Source organism: Hippoglossus stenolepis, chromosome 2 (genome assembly GCF_022539355.2).
Source record: "Hippoglossus stenolepis isolate QCI-W04-F060 chromosome 2, HSTE1.2, whole genome shotgun sequence".
Classification (NCBI taxonomy): Eukaryota; Metazoa; Chordata; class Actinopteri; order Pleuronectiformes; family Pleuronectidae; genus Hippoglossus; species Hippoglossus stenolepis.
Window position 1 is genome coordinate 11,223,152 of NC_061484.1, and position 17,353 is coordinate 11,240,504.

Below are 17,353 nucleotides of genomic sequence, written 5' to 3' on the forward strand. Positions count from 1 at the left end.
TCTTTACGTGGGGTTGTGATTATTATTAAAATGTTTTGCACTCTTAAACTTTTGTTTTTCAGTTATCAAACATGTAGGTTAATGACTAAAGACTCATCCTCTTCATTTTATTGTACACTTGACTCATTGATGTTATGTAACTCTCTCTGTCTCTTTCAGTCTATTACACTTGGTTCTTTTTTCAATATTATCTCTTATTTTCTCATCCCACTTGTACATGATTTGTGTGCACATATACAGTATATCTCACCCACACCGGGTCAGATGACTGCCTAGAGGTGTGATCACACCTGCTCATTGGTCCAGCTTCTCAGAAAAGTTTGTTGTGCGGGTTCGTTTTTCATCTCTCTTGATGATAGATTTTGGCTGAGGATCTAGTCAAAACAAATCCGATTCCAGTTCCTCTAACTTTCAGTAAGCACGATGGACTCGTCCTCTCTGGTGTTCATACCAGACAGATGTATCATCACCCAGTCATGTAGCAAGAAACTGGCAAGTTCAACAAACAAGTGCACTAGTGTTGCTGGGTGATAAACCTACAATTTTTACCTTTGCTAATTAACAATAATAATAAAATAGAAATAAATTGTATTAGTTGGGACATGACCCAAAAAGAGCCCATTATATTTTGGTGCAGATCCAGGAATTTGTATGCTAGTGGCTGGAAGCATTAGGTTTTCTGTCCATATGTTGGGCCGTCCATCCATTCCTCCCATTCTTGTGAACATGATATCTCAAGAATGCCATGAGCGATTTGGTACAAACGCTCAGTTGGGCTAATGGATGAACTGATTCGAATTTGGTGGTCAAAGGTGAAAAGTCCAGGTCACTGTGACAAACGCTGGTTGGTGGAGACATTCAACCACAGGGCGGTAACTGATTGTTTCACTTTCTTAGACATAGTGAGAAAGGGTATTAGCCTTGGTGCATGTATGGACTCTCCGAAAGGCCTTCTAGCCTTTGACATTTTCATTTAGTGTTGACATGATTATAAACAGTTTTTACATTGGCTCCACCTGGAAGAAGAGTTCAATGAGATTTTACCTTGAAATCCTAAAGCTAATTTTGCATTTAGCATTGTATCATGGTGCTGGCTCCAGTGTAGAAACAATGTTATATCAACCTCTATTCCTGGCTTCTGCAATCAGCCTCTCCATTACAGCTATCATCGAGAGGCGGGGATGAATGAAGAGATCTTTGTGTGTATGTGTCTCATGGGGGGAAACAGCTAAAGTAGCTCGCTGGAGAAAGTGGGAAGGCAGAGGGGGGTGAAAAAGAAGAAGAGGACTTTAAACGGGAAAAGAGACAGTGAAAGGTGCAGATGTATATAGAAACAGAGAAGATAATAGAGCAGTGCTGTCATTGCTGGCAGTTTGAGAAACAGATTATAAATCAGGCATGCTAATGGCCCACCTAAAGTACTTGATGAGGGAGGGGGTCTGGTGAGTTTCTGTTTGTCAGCGTGAGGGCAAACCCCAAACCGAGGAGCTTCCTGTTGATTAACCTCCCAGCTAATCAATTACACTTTAGGGAGGTGGTGGCTTCTGACTTCCCCTTAGAGACGACCGCCATTAAGTAAATGGCTATAATTGCACTGCTGAAATGAATCTGTTCTCTCCAATCCACGTTTCTGTGAGTGACATGATCTGTTCTAGCTTTAACCTACAGAGTGAGCGAGAATGGAGCGAATGAAATAAATAAGATTGCAGTCATGACTTTGTGAGTGGGTCTGGAACAGCTCAGACACAGCTGTCAGTGACTCACGAATGAGATAGGGGGGCAGTAACCTTCCTGCCTCCCTGCAGTGTGCACATTTTCCAGTTTCCCTATATAGACGTAATTTTCTTCAGACATTTCAAACTTTTTTTTTCCACTGTGAAAATCTAATTAGTTTACATTTCTTAACAGTTTTTTAAATCATAAAGTCTTAGACCTTGCCTTTCCTTGTAACTAATTTTATTTCTTTGGTCATTTTTCTGTGTCTGTGACTCAATCTCTATTCATTTTTTGTAGAAAGACAAATTAACAAACTTATTTTTTCTCATTAATATCTGTTAACCCCACTTACACTAACATTTTAGCTACAACGACAGGGTATTACTCACTATTACTGATTATGGCGTCATCGCCCTCATGTTGTAAGATCTGCTTTCAAAATATCCATGTTACTCACAGTATGTGTAATTGTATATTGTGCAAATCTGTGAGATTTACTTTTATACGACTCTGTTTATTTGTTTTGTTTGTGGTGATTGTGGTCTCCATGAAACTGCTCTCTATTTCCTGTTATGCATGTCCCAAGTACGCTTCATTACTACTGTACATGTTTGTCTACTTTTTTATATTTGTTTCTGATTGAAGAAGTGGTTTATGTTTGTAACAGCTTAGTAAAAGTGCACATATAAACATCGCTTCTACATGAGCACTTCCTAAACAGATGAGTCAAATCCCATCATGTCATTTTTCTTCAGATCGGAAATTTGTTTCCCTCCCCCCTCCCTCTCTGGTTTCCTCCGTCTCAGACGTGTGGACAATTTTTAGTAAATTGTTAGTTTCATTAGAATTATATGAGCATGAAACTATTTGTATTTGTAATTTTGTATTTGCAGCTTTAAACTGATGAAACACAAAATTAATACTTTTATCTTTTGTGTTTTATGAGTGTGTGTATTGTTTTAGTAACCAGCTCCACAGTGAAATCCCTTGATGGTCGTTTGTCCGGGGCATAGCCAACCCATTCTGTCCACCGGCTTTGAAGGGGATTTCTCACTTACACTGGGGTTGTGCTGGACGACTTTCTCTTTTCCTTTTTTCCCCTTTTGTTCATTGGTCATTTTGAGGATCCTGCAGAGCAGCTGTTGGAAAAGTTTCTGACTTTACTCACTTTCATTGTTTGGTCTGATTTGCACTAATGGCTATTTGAGCAGCCTGTGATGCCTCCCTGTCTCTGTCAGGCCTGTACTGCGTCCACCCTGTGTGTGTATGTTTTTCCTCCTAAATATTTCACCCATCTGTTGTCTTCACTTTGAATACGTGATCGTTATAGTGCAGTTCTGTATTTCAGTATTTTGAGACACTTGAGACAACCGTATTCACATCTTAATCAATTTGCATAGTTTTTAAAAGATGACTGAATACTGTCAACACCTTCTGAGTGAAATCCATCTCAATTGAACGGTTGTCAGTACTGGAATTTAAGCAGAAATTAACATTGTGCGCACACACAAAAAAACAACAGATTCTCACACTGTAGCGTTTTGTTATTTATTTCATAATCTCCCTTCTCTGTCTACCTTTAGACCTACATGCATGGTGTAATATAACTGAGTGTTGAACCAGAGGTCCCCTAATGATCCAATGTAAATTCAACACAGTAAACCTATATAGACATTGGCTCTAATTTTTTTAACCTGTCATACAAAAATCTTATCATTTAAATTTGTTTTTAAAAGTGACATTAGGCCCCATGTGTGCTGTTTCTATGCTTTTTCTCACACTAAATTGATTCTTTGGCAAAAATGTAAAGATGTTAAAAAATCATATTTAAATATTTCCCCCCGTCGCCCTTTTCTCTTCCTCTGCTTTCTTCTCTGTCCGATTTGGTTCAGGCACCTTCACACAGGGAATCTTGTGCACATTTGCCTTGGTTCACTATCAATTTCAATCACATGCTTGGTGTAAAAGGAGAATTTGCTTTGCGTGAGTGAGTTTATGTCTCCCTGGAAGACATCACAGGTCTTATATTATAGCTCAGGCCCATTGACGTACTATAATAAAATTTACAGTATGAGGGGGTGGAAGTGTGTAGAGGCTGGGGGTCATATTAAAACAATCGTTACTTTTAGATCGTAGGCACTCTTATTTAGGTTATAGTACACTGACTATATAAGAATACATGTTTATTGCTGTTGCAGGGAATTTAGTAGATATTTTTGCTTCATGTACGACCACCTGTCGCAGTGGTGATGGGCCTGTCTTTAACTTGCAATGCATTTTCTGTATCAGAATTTTAGCAAATTCTAAAATATGAAATATAATGAAAATAGAGCAGTAAGCTAAAGTTAGCCTAAGCACTGCTCAAAGGCAATGCAGTAATTATAAAATAATGATTGATGGTGAAAAGGGAGTTGCATTACCATTGGTTAGAAAGTTAGTGAGTGGTAAAACACTGCTGGGTTTGATTGGTATTTGTAGACACGACAGCAGTGACAGATGGCAAAATGCTATGCTTGCTTTGAACAGAGGTGGAGGAGGGTGGGAGTGAGGTAAGAACAGACAGAGAGAGAGGGGGGGGACTATGGAAGGAGGGGTTGTGGGAATCATTGCTACGTCACCTTGTACACTAATATAGCTCTGATGTTGCTGACCAATGTTGGGACAGACTCCAGTGAGGTGTTTCTTACTGTGCCCCACAGTCACTCGTGTACAGTAAGGCTTTACAATACACAACACTCCATTTGAAATGTTTAAATGTTCAGGATTCACAAAGAAAACTTTTTGAGTTTTAATTTGTCACTGGGCAGCTCGGCAGCAGCCAGTGAAAAATGTACTGTCTACACCCGGCAGCAGCTATAAATAACTATTTCAGAGCAGCAGGAAAAATGGCTGGTCAGGCTCAGTCGTCAAAGCCAACACAATCCCAACCCACTCCTCGTATTACTTCACCTCTGAGGCTTGTGACGCTTCTCTGCTAGAATACAAATATTTCTCTAATCCAATTAAAACAACTTTATCTTGCCAAGGGGAAACAATCTGGCCATGGACAATTCCGTTCATTTGTTTTACTTGATGTGGGTTCACCATTTCCTGTAAATCTCCCTCGAATATAGTCTCTCAGTTTTTCTTTTTTTGTCTGACTGGAGGATTAAGGGACAGGGACTGGTTTTCTGTCAAACTTGTGGCTACTGTGACAGGAGCTTAGCTGCTGTAACTTTAGACTTTCACTGCAGCCTGTGCGGTCGCCGTCCTTCACAAGCCAGATGGATCTCTGATGTCACCCTGTCCAAAGTCCAAGCAAGCTGTTCAGAGATTCAGTCACCTGGCCCCCAGCTCTCATCACCCAGTTTGACACTCAGTGTCAGAAGATCACAGGTAAATGGGGGCTTTTCCTAGCTCTTGTCACCACTGTTACATCAAATGCGACCACAGACCACCTGATAAGAAAAGAGGAGCAAGTGTTGATAATCTGTCAGAATTGGAATCTATGGTTTACATTTGAAAACATTCCTTATTTACTATAGAAAAGCGCATCATGAACATTTGAAGTCCAGATATGAATCCTACAAATATTTAAGATCGTTGCAAAAGCTTTTTTGAGCCATGCCCCTTATTGTCTTTGTATCTCTGTATGGAGGAGTATTAGGGCCATGCAGAAGAGAAACAACGAGAGGAGGAGGACTTGTTTTAATTTTGTAAGTCTATTATTAAATTAGAATTAATATAATTATTATTTAGTTAAGAATTAAACAGAAATGTTGAGAATATAGTCAACCCCTCTGGTCCATGAAATCCAGTTAGATGAGCCACTGACAGCTTTGCAAGCCGCCACAGTGTTACAACCTCGGTGTAACCATACACTCCAAGGATGTATGTATATCTTGCATTTGTCCACTACAAGCTATTTCAGCTTCAGCACCGATGCAGCCACCTCCTTCCTAACAGACCGTTTTCAGCACACTCTCTTCAAATACCGGTTACCACACTGTGTTTGTGTTAGAGAAAGAAATATCCTTGTTACTAAAACTGATTCTGAAGTCATCTACACAAGATTTTGTAGAGGAAGTTGTTCACGCTTATATTATTATTTTTATATATTCTTAAAATTGCAACATCAGTCTTGATTTTATTCTCGACATTTCGACTTTATTCTCTACAACAGAGAATTTGGGCCACTTCAAGGGAAAGAAATGGGAGACTTCAAGAACAAAGTCGTAATTTTATGAGAAAAAGTGAATTTATGGGAATAAAGTCATAATTTTAGGCTATGTGTAATGGTAGAGGGGAATATTAGAAGCCAAGCCTGTCACCTGCGTTAAAAAATGAGGAATGTGGAGCATAATGTTAAATTATACTTTTGTTAAGGTTTCATCTATAATAAAATACTTCATTTTTTGGCTCTTCAGCTCCTCGTGATCATAAGTATCAGGTCTTTGAAAAGATTGTGTTAGAAACTGGGCCTATTCTGAAGAAAGAACCACACAGACTTGAAAGAAATTGCCTCTTTAATGGAGGAGGAAATGTTTGGTAGTGGTCGACTGTAAAACTGATAAAACGTTGGTTACACCCGCATTTTAATTAAAAGGGTTTCGTAGTTTCTCAAGGAACAAAGAATCTGGTTTAAGATTTTGTCTTCAGATGTAGAGGAACTCAGATGAGCATGTTTTCTCCTTGCTGCTTTCTTCATCAAATTTTTTCTTTTTCGTTAATCTGATCATAATGACTTTTTTCATTAAATTATGACTTGATTCTCACGATAATAACTTTTTATATACTTAAAAAGGTATATTCATCCTCTAATTTAGTTTAGTATTTTTTTTATATTTAGATGTCAAATATAACGACATCTCAACTTTATTCTCGAAATGGAAATAGAAAAAAAACAAAACAAAATTATTTTTATTATGCCTGCATGTCTCTAATCCTCTTCCGTAGCTTTGCCACCAAGCTTCCAGTGATATTTTAACGCCTTACAAATGCCTTAAACAGGTGTCACGCTGAAGTCCTCTAGTGGGCACTTTGTCAGCAGAGCTCTCAAGACTAATTGCTGTTTTCCGCTCGGGGACATATTTGCAGGAAAGGTCTTAAAGTTCCACAGTTGGGAGGCAGCTGTCAAGTCAGAAGGTTTCTTTTGACCTGTGCGTTTCTCTTTGACCCCAATAACCAAAACTACACCATCCCCTACGGTTGAAACAAGATCAACTACATTTAATATGTGTATGTGAGACAGAAGTGGAGAGAAACATCTCTTCAGCTTAGTCCTCTCAGGGTTTAGTTGTCTGACTGATGTGTGTTTATGTCCGACTCAGTCAGTCACTTAGCGTCAGGCTTGCAAACTCACAGAATGATTTGAGAGTAAATGACCACAGGCATAATGTGATAATAGTTAACTCGCAAACTTTAGTTTCCCTTTTGATACCACTTCATAAAACCCTGTGGTTTACCCCAAACATAAATCTGACCACTTTACAAGCATCTTCAGAGAAACACGGCATGAATCCAAGTGATGCTTTACTGTGGACGGGACAGTCTTATGGGGGTCGTAAGGGGCCAGACCCCATGTCTCTGGGGCCAAGATATTACACCCATTGCTGGGACGCCATAAATCAGGAACCACTCCCCCCTTCCAACCATGCCAAATGTGGAGCAAGGCAAGCTGACCCCGCATCCTCACCCATACCTCGCCCCAAGCGTCTCTCATGGCATGATGGTGGCTATGTGTTGACTTTGCAGGCCGTGGCTATACGTGTCTGATTTGTCGAAAAGTTAAATTAAGGCTCTGGAATGTCAGTAACACTTTACGCCATATTGGGAGAGTCAGGGGTCTCATGGTCTCCTTTTGATTAGTGTCTCGAGTCACGTATTCTGAAGTTCATGCATGTCTGTCCATGTGTGTATGAATGAAAGGATCCACATTTGTTGCTGTGTGCCTTTAGTGTTAAGTTTTCGTGGCTGTGAGGTAAAGTTTTACCCAGCTCTTGAAAAAGGTTTTCCTCAGTCACTTTTATTGTATTCCAAAGGTGACAAATATGATCATTCTATTCAAATGTGAACATCGTGACTCTTCTCCACTTCAGCAGGACCTGGAGATTGAAATGAAAACAGTGCCCTCATATGGCAGGTCGACACCATAGACTGTATATATAAGGTCGACACACAAGATCTGAGGGGCCCGTTATGGCAATATGTGGCACCACCTAGTGGCCGATGGAAAAAGAGGCACACACACACTGTAGTGTATAGTGCGTGTGTGCCTCTTTTCCTCTTCTCTTGATCACAAGCCACCCAAGAGGAAACAGGAAACAGCTGATATGATAAACAACAACAACAAATTAACAAATTTAAAAAAAAAAAAGTAAAACATTAAGTGCAGTTTCTACAGCTTCATAGAAGCAAATCAGCACAGTTCAAAGGTTTAACTTTCCCACATCTATGATTTCTGGCTTATAATAAAATAATATGTATATACTTTAATACTATATGGCAAAACAGTATCATCACCACAAATCTTATCGGTGTTAATTTCTGTAATTTATTTATATATCCTGGCATACATAAATACATATAATTATAGACTTGTTATAGTCTTGTTCATACATTTGAGTTGTTTTAACTTAGGTGTTAGTATTGGAGCATACATTTGACCCATATGTTGTTTCCTAAACATTTAGTTCACTGCATTAATGAGCACACTAATAATCATGATTATCATAATAATCATAATCATAATCATAATATTAAAAGTCAGGGGATTATCCTATAGCAATTACATTAGTGTCCCAGGATAAGAAAGTGACTTATAGCTGTGCTGTGTGGGTGTGATAGGAACAGATGGATTGATTGTAAATCTGTCAGTGTGATGCCTGCCTGGGAGTTGAATGCTTATGTGCTTAGATAAAGTTTTACATTTACAGCTGCTAGGAATCTACAGCTCTTTGGAAGACAGCAGGAAAGAAAAACAATATAAAACTGTAGGCTTAGGCTACATGTATTTTACTGTACATACTTTTTTTGTGCCACACACCTCAACAAACTACAATGTAGACAAACAAACAGACAAACTTCATAAAGTGCTATTAAAACAGGAAAGAGAAATTAATTACATACATATTTGTGTAATTATTACATATTAACAGATTTTGATTATAACACATACATATTCTTACTTATATTAACATATATATTTACATGTTGTTAAAAAAAAAAAATCTTTATGTAAGAAAGAACACAAATTTGCTCGATCCCTTTATAAAGTGGAGGTAATTAAGAGACATAACAAGCACAAACCAAGGGTTAAAACAGCAGTTACTGTTGTTGCAGTTTATTTGAAGCTTGCTGTGCTCCTTTAAACAACATCTCTTAAGATCAGAAACATTTGTTCACATCATTATATTCAGTAGAAATGTTGTAGGCGTTCTACAAAAAGCCTTTTATAGCTTCAGTTTGTCTAGTGTGTAGCCTGTGATATGTAAAATAACTTCTCATATAAAAACATATTAAATGTGGTCCAACATTCATATGAACATTAAAGAAGTATTTTGTTAAGTCATTCATACAGAAGAGTCAACATATTGTTTACCTTTGCTTTAAATAATTCAACTCAGAAATTGTACCATTTGAAGTTTTGTCTGACTATTATTTATAGTTTATCAAAGTAGTAAGTAAGTATTTTTTTTCTTTGTTTCATTTAATCTCCAAAAGAAACACAACTTAAAAGTTAAATTATAGCAGCTGCAAATAACGTATGAGGATGTATCGTAATTCAACCATTTGTAAAGTAAAAAAAAACCTCAATGTTGTTTAACCCACAAAGATGAATGCCACTTCCTTTTTTATTACTTTAGTTTTATTAGTTTTCATATTTTCGCAATGCAAAAACACCACATACTCCAAGCACCATTCAACAGAGGACTAAAGAAATACGAGCAATAGATAGACCAAGTCCACACAGACAAGATAAAACAATCCAATACAAGGATATCAGCATGAACATTTGGAAATGTTCAGTAAACACTCTCGCTCAGCTTCTAAATCCACACTGCTCCATGCTCAAAGCTGCAGGCAGTATTTCTCATTTACAGACATGAGTGCAGACTTTACGTTCGGGCTCTGCCTGTCAATTACCAGGCACACTGAAAAGAAACATCTGTGCCAAGACTGCGATCCAGAAAAAAAACATTCTCTCTCTGAGACTAAATGAGGCTTCATCCGTGAAATTTTATTATTCGTTATTAATGGTCTGGTTTAATGGTTGTTTTCTGACTTTACATTCTTGTCTATATTCATCTTTACTGGGGCCAATCTACTGCCTGTGTGGAAGTTGAAGCAGGTACTTACTGTATTTGCAGGCCTCTGCTGTAAATACATACAGTGTGTGTGTTGGTCTAACCATGTCCTCACACACACATGCCGACCACTTGTGACTTTTCATCACATGGTGTCTCCTCTGCCCGTCCGGTTAACACAGTGTCACTCACATAGGGAAAGGACCACTGGCAGGGATGTTATGGTCGTGTACATGTGCCAGCATTAGTCGTCATGTTAGAGGGCAGAGACATATGTCAATCTCAGCTGCTGGCCAGATGGAGGTCAGAGAAGTGGTGCAGAGCGATAGTGTAAGAGGTGTAACTTGGATCTCAGCTGCTCCGCTGTCTTCTCAAGGTTTGTGTGTTCCTTCCTTTATCACCAGGTGCGCTTATCGACATAAAGCCTGTAGAAGTGTAGTTAATGTGGTGGTAAGTCTGGTCAGCTGCACCGTGTTGGGCGCAGGATTTGTGGTTGTCTGAGGCGCTGTGGCGGGACACTATGTTGGATGTTTTATTGGACTCAGTGGAGGGCTGCTCTGTAGCTGGATTTGAATCCCTCCTCTAATTTGTTACTTCCCCTGTTGAGACTCTTTGGACCCATGTAGTGTTTTCTATTCAATGGACCTGGATGAAGCTTGGACGTGGACTTTTAAACCAGAAGGTGTGTTATCCAAAGCTGTCCTGAACATATTTCATGCAGTTTGCCACAAGTATTATCCGATTACTTCAGAGGTCCTGTTGGGCCACCAGATATATGTTGTTTAAAATGTCTGCAGAGAATTGCTGATATTTTAGACTGTTCGTTTAGTTCAGTTTAGTTCTGTGTAAATGCATGTTTAACTGTAAAGTCAGCATTCACACTGTTTTTTTTAACTAACTCAGTAAAAAGTTAACAAATTTTACCTTCCAAACTTAATCATGCAAGTTGTTGTCAATTTTTAGCAACTCTTGTCTAGTTAATTGTAGAGTTATGAAGGTGTAGAATTTTATGAAAAGGCTTCATGCTAAAAAGTATTTTTTTTCCATATAAACATACTTCTCATGCTTTATTATATTAACAAATGACATTTTGTGGTTTTACTTCATTTATTTAAAGTTAAAATGGAGAGTGTTTTTTAAATATATAATAATGAATGATTTGCGGACGATGGGCACTTTGTTGAGCGGGAAAAGAAAGCATGCGTTCACACGGTTAAAGTTGGACACTAGGACTATCACCCTTTCTCGTCAGGCTTTACACCTGACATCAGGCTTAACGCTAGATGACAAACACTTGACTCACGGGCAAGTTAGGAGGAAGTCGATTCAAATATTCATCGATCATTTGCTGAAAAAGGTTCCGAAAATAATAGGAAGTTGTTTTCACAAACTGATCAGTAGTCCTACAACGGAGCTCCGGTGCAGTATCTCTAATACGTCGTGCAGGTTATCTTTATAATCTGAGGGTCTGTGAGATAAATGTGGTGTTTGAGGCAAAGAAGGAAGACAGGGACCAATGCAGATAGAACAAAGTGTCACTTGTGTCGGAGAATCTACTGATTGACATCTGTCCTCTACATTAAAGCCAGAATATGAATAGATATGAGTCAGACATTACTTTTAAACACAGGCTTTGTTATAAATATTTTGACTTGGCTTATAATTTTTTTCTAAGCCTGATTAGCTATTATCTTTTAAAAAGTGATGTGTGGTGTATATGCCCTATTGCTTATTTATTGTAAAACACCACAAAACTGTGTTACGGTGCATGAGTTTTTAAAAGAGCACCAGTGGCTATTCTTGCGAATGAGCCAATACTGTCTGATGACATCGAGGCTCTGCCATGATAAGACTTTGAGGTACAATGATGAAGAGTAGGAATGCATGAAAAACAGACTGCTGTTATATTTGTAAAAATATGGTTCAGAGCATCACAGCCACAAATAGGTCTCGTAAAAAAGATTTAGTCTGATCTCATTTTCTGATATTCTGATATTCTTTGTCTTTGTCCTGCAACAGTGGTAGTGACGCTTGCACACATAAATAGACCTCAATCCAAGCTCTCTGGTACAATTTATGTTTTTTTAAATGGATATTTGGTAGCATCTGCAAAGAGTTAAGTATATTTAGGTTTTGTGTTGATCCTTTAGACACTTCTTTAGTACAGAAGATGTTCAAATAAGCTTGTTTCCGCTCATAATTACTGCTAATAGGTTCCATTCTTCAGCAAATGCTTCTTTTCATCTGCTACAGAAAGCTAAACTTGCATAATTAGAAAATATTGTATAGTCTGTGTTTTCTGGTTGCTCAACATTTGACATGTCATTGATGGTAATTTTTTAGTTTTCAAAAAGCTGTATGTATTCCTAGTTGGGATAAAAAGAGTAGATCATACATAAATAACTGTTGCTGCCCTGCTTCTCTGCCCAGATGCAGATATCAACCCATAAAGGCCCTAAGTGGAGTGCAAACAGTCCCCTTATTAAACCACATTTCAATTCACTAGATCAGATTTTTGTCTGGGTCCACATTGAATTGCACAAACTAAATATTAGTCCCCTAAATGTGCCGGATCTTTGTCATCAAGATCCATGAATTATTCTCTGTGAAATCAGTTAAAATTTCAAAAACATTTGTGTCAAACAAATGAAAAACAAAATCATGAATCCAGAGCCGTTTCAAAATGTAATGGGTTCAGTCTCGGCATGTATCCCATCCATCCAATATGTTTTGTGGAAATCTGTTCAGTTGTTTTTTTTGCATGATCCTGCTGACAAACAGTGAAAACAATTTCCTTGGCGGAGGTGTTAAAGCTCCTGATTCAGCAGATCTGTGGTCTGTTTGAAGAAGAGTCCATCTCAGCCAATTTGTAAATCACTGGGTTTATCAATTTGTCATTTAGCAGAAAGAACAACAAATTATGTACCGAAATATTATGTCATTCATTTCTGTGCTTGTTACAACTTACATTCATACAAATTACTCACACTCAGCCGCTCTTTCTGATACGCTCCGTTAGTGAATATATTTTTTTGTTTTATTATTATTAAATATAAAATGTAAAAGCACATCTTATGTGTGTCCTGTGAGGTCTCCTGGTGCCGTGGTTCTTTTAAAACAGAGTGAGACTAGCACGTTTCTCTCTCTTGTCATCCCTGTCTACAGGATCTCCTGTGTGACTCTTTTAAACTCTTCTTCCCTGATACACCTGGTTGCACTTAGTTTGACACCTATATTCCCTGTCGCCATCACAAGACCGGTTTGAAGTGTCTAGCACACTCTGCCAGCTGCCCGAGAGTCCATATTAGTATATTAGGGACACAGTGTCTCGGGATGGCGAGGGCAACTCTAGTATTTATAGCTTTGAGTCATAAGTTGGAACGGGGTAAGTCTATCTCCATCAACGTGCTTGTTCACTTAAGAGTGTGTACATTCAGCAGCAAAACTATGGATGGTCAATTGCCCAACATTACTGTGTTATTAGTAACGTGAAACCTGAATAAAGCATGAGCATATAGGTCGGTTTTAACCTGTAACTATTGTATTTATTACAAATACAGTACATAAAACCCAGACCGTGCAAAATTACCCATGTGATCCTTTACCTTAATTCATATTCATTTTTATTGATTTATTTTTTAATACAGCCCCTTACAGTGCAAAACACTTGGATTGACATTTTAAATGTAACTTGAAACATTTTTACATAACATTACATACATTTTGATGTATTTTAAGCATTAAGCTTGTATACAGTTATACAGGTATCAGGTTAGTGACTGAAGCATGAAATTAGATTAGTTATTTTCTAATCCAGTGTGCGTTATGACTTTATCTGTGTGAAATTAGTGAAACAACAGCGTGACAGTGATACAATTGTGAAAAAACTGATTGTAAACAGTTGCAAAAAATGATGAAAAAATCTAAATAATTATAAAATTAATGAAATAAGAAATTAGAAAGCATATTTTCTTTATAATCCTGCAGATTTAATTTTCACTGATGCCCTCAAATATTTTTTTTGTTTTTAGAATTTAGAGCAGCAGTGTTCAAAATGAATTTGCTATCTGAAGCTAAGTGAGTCAAATTGTGTTTACACTTAAAGTCTTGACTGGTTAGCAGCCTGGCTGCAAGTATGTAATAATACTAGTTAACCATAACTCTAAAAATGACAAGTAAAGAGTATGAAATATGAAAGTTATAAAGATGTAAGTCGTTATTAGTCACCTCAAGTTTAGTGTTGGATCATTTGATTCTGCTAATGTTTAGAATAGCACGTATGTGGTAGAGGTCAGTCATAGGAATCAACTGAAGCTGCTCAAAACAAACGTACGTAGTTTCATTGAGTTTGAATTTCAGACCACGTGTCACGTGGGAAGATTTATACTGTAGCTCAGTAGGAGCATGAGTGATGCTTGTGATATGATGATAAATGAGTCAGTAGGAACACAGGCCTGGAGGTGATAATCTCAAGCATGATTCCGTTGCATAAGTTCATATTTATCTCAATTGAACTTCATTTGTAAGAAGGACCAAGACCCATTGTCTAACCCATCTTTCCACATGAAGGATCGCTTTAAAATAACTCTAATGTGTCAGTATTATGATTTGCTGATCAATAAAAATTCACTGTGGATTATCTGATCGACCCGTCACCTTTCAGCAGGGTCAGTCGCAGCAGTAGCTAGATAGGAGGCGTGGTGTTGGCTGCTTAACATAGATGATGTGATGAATAGTTGAGTGGACTAAGTTTAGACAGCATGTGAGAGAGCATTCATCAAAAATTGAGGACAGGACCGACCAGTCAAACAGGGTCACAGCATCAGGGAGTCCTGTGGTTGGAAGCGGCTCTATGACAGCAGCTTGTGTTGTATGAAGGTGGTGAACACATTTAACTGGCAGTAAAACAGGCACTTGGGCTCTGTAGCCTTTGGATGTTTGAATCGTACAGCTGTCCACTGTTTATTTCAACCTCCCCATTTATCAGATAAATTAAACATATGTTTCATCGCCTGCCCACAGTAGAGATGCTGTGACTTCTCATCAGTGGTCAAAAGTAATTGACTTATGCCACGATGAAAAAAAGCTTCATTTTTAAAATATAGGGGGAAATATCTGAAAAGTCACCTATCAGCATGTTTGCTGAGCACTTGTAAATGTTTTGATGTACAAAAATAATATATTTTTACCCTTCATAACACTCACATGAGAATAGAGTTGAGTTTTGTTTTTTTATGTGTTGATTTCTGTGTTTCTGCTGAGTTAAAAGTAGTCAGACTTAAGAAGTGAGGAGAGATAGAGTCTGTCCAATCTGGAAACACAACGTAGTTTGTACACGGAGGCTGCCGTCTGCTTATATCTACGATCTACGTCTCTCTCGGGGTTCACATGGGATTTTCTTTCTCAGTAAACTGGATAATCATCTCTGTGAAACCAGGAGACATACAGATGTGTTATACCCTGAATATTCACCTCATCCCAGTTTAGTTTACCTCAAACTTAGTCCTAGGCTTTACGCTCATGTGGTTGATAGACTTACCTGATCGTGAATACAAATAGAAAACATGTCTGTGAAGTTTCTCAGTCATCGAGGTGATGGTATCTTAAGAAGTTATTCAAAGAACTGAAGAAGTCCAGTTGCCTACGTACACTTGTACAACTCCTGTAGAAAAGAGAAAACATGAAATTATACAGTATAAAAATAATCTGGGTACAATAGAAGTGGTAATCATGAACATTTGCCTTTTCTCTTGCTACTTTCATCAGCCATACCACCAAAATGTATTTGGTGACACTTAACAAAATGCATTTAAGGTTCGAGAACACCTTCATCAGCAGCAAACACTTGTGTAATACGTCTTGGCACAGACAACTTCCTTTGGTTTATCCTGAAACCGGCAGCACTGACAGACAACTGATGGCTGTGCCCAACTGCGAGCCATCTGCCGGTGGATCACTTGTAAGATTTGACTTGTTCGCTGCAAAAACAGTTGTGTGACCACAAGGAGCTGAAACTTGTGTCAACAGTGTAAATCTTTGTTTAAAATACCATTAATATATTATTTTTATGTATAGTTTTATGGTAAATGAACGTAAATAACTTAAAGGGGACATAGCATGCCCATTTTACCACAAGTTGATATGGTTCCTTGGGGTCTTAATGAAATGTCTGTAACATACTTTGGTCAAAATACCACAAGGATCATATAAAACAGCACCCTTTTTACCCTGTATAAAACAGCCCTCCACAGAGTGACCTGTTTTGAGTGCCTGTTCCTTTAAATGCTAATGAGCCAGCTCCCCCCTCCCCCCTCTCCCCCCATGATTTTAAACGATATAAATTACATATTTTATATGATATAAATTATCAAATATGCATCCCATACTTTGTATTCCCCTTCTGTTGTCCTGGAGTTTTAATTTTCCCAATCACATAATTAAATGTCCCCCTCTGCCCATCCACTACAAGCACACAAGCAGACAGACAGAGAGAGAAAGAGAGGTGGGGGGCTATGAAGACCATCATTTACCCCCGAACCCCGACATTCAACGGGTACAACAACAAGCGGAGAAAGCAGAATCGCGGGCTGACCTTATATATACAGTCTATGGGGCTGACCAGCGCGGAGAAATGCTCGTCCCGTGTGAACAGCCAGGCGGCTGCGCGCTGGAGAACGGCGCTGCGCTGCCTCGCAGCGGCGCTTCCGTGTCCGGTGTAAACCCGGCGTAACGAGTGGGGGGCTCTGTGTGTTTGTGCCAGTGTTACAGTAGTTCTGAACACTGCGGAAGTCTTCCACACTACTGGCTGTGTGGCGTTGAAACAAATTCCAGCTCATGCATGGGAGAGCGAGCGGTCGCGCCCGAGCAACTGCTGCAGCCTCCCAGTCCCAACGATCCAGACAAATGCCACATGTGAGTGAATCGCGGGCTGACCAGCGGAGAAATGCTTGTCCCGTGTGAACAGCCAGGCGGCTGCGCGCTTGGGAACGGTGCTGCGCTGCCTCGCTGCGTCCGGTGTAAACCCGGCGTAACGAGTGTCGGGGGACGGGGGGGGCAAGGCCATGTAGGGAGACTTCCAGTGCCTTGTTACGACACAAAACCCAGGAAGCTCAATCGAGTCACTCAAGCATGACGTTTCTGACTTAGAGGAACCATAACAACACGCGCGAGTGTTTTTTTCCCAGAGTTTTTGGGTTGGTAGACATGCCAGATACCCACATTAACCTGTAGAAGCACTAACAAAGTGGAATTTGCATGCTATGTCCCCTTTAACACATCATGGTCCATGATTACAACAAGACTGCCTGATATACAATATGCTTACTCACATATTCTACCATATCTGACAATAA

General features: G+C 38.8%; 1 protein-coding gene across 3 annotated transcripts in view; it reads left to right on the forward strand.

Annotated features, from left to right (window-relative positions):
* Positions 1 to 17,353, forward strand: part of rbm20 (RNA binding motif protein 20) — a 49,720-nt gene that overhangs the window by 13,136 nt on the left and 19,231 nt on the right. The window contains exon 1 of one of the 3 annotated variants that reach the window (XM_035177225.2): positions 9,415 to 10,377. The exons of 1 other annotated variant lie outside the window; for it this stretch is intronic. The gene's annotated coding sequence lies outside the window, so the exon portion shown is untranslated. One more of the 3 variants, XM_035177233.2, reaches the window with a different exon arrangement.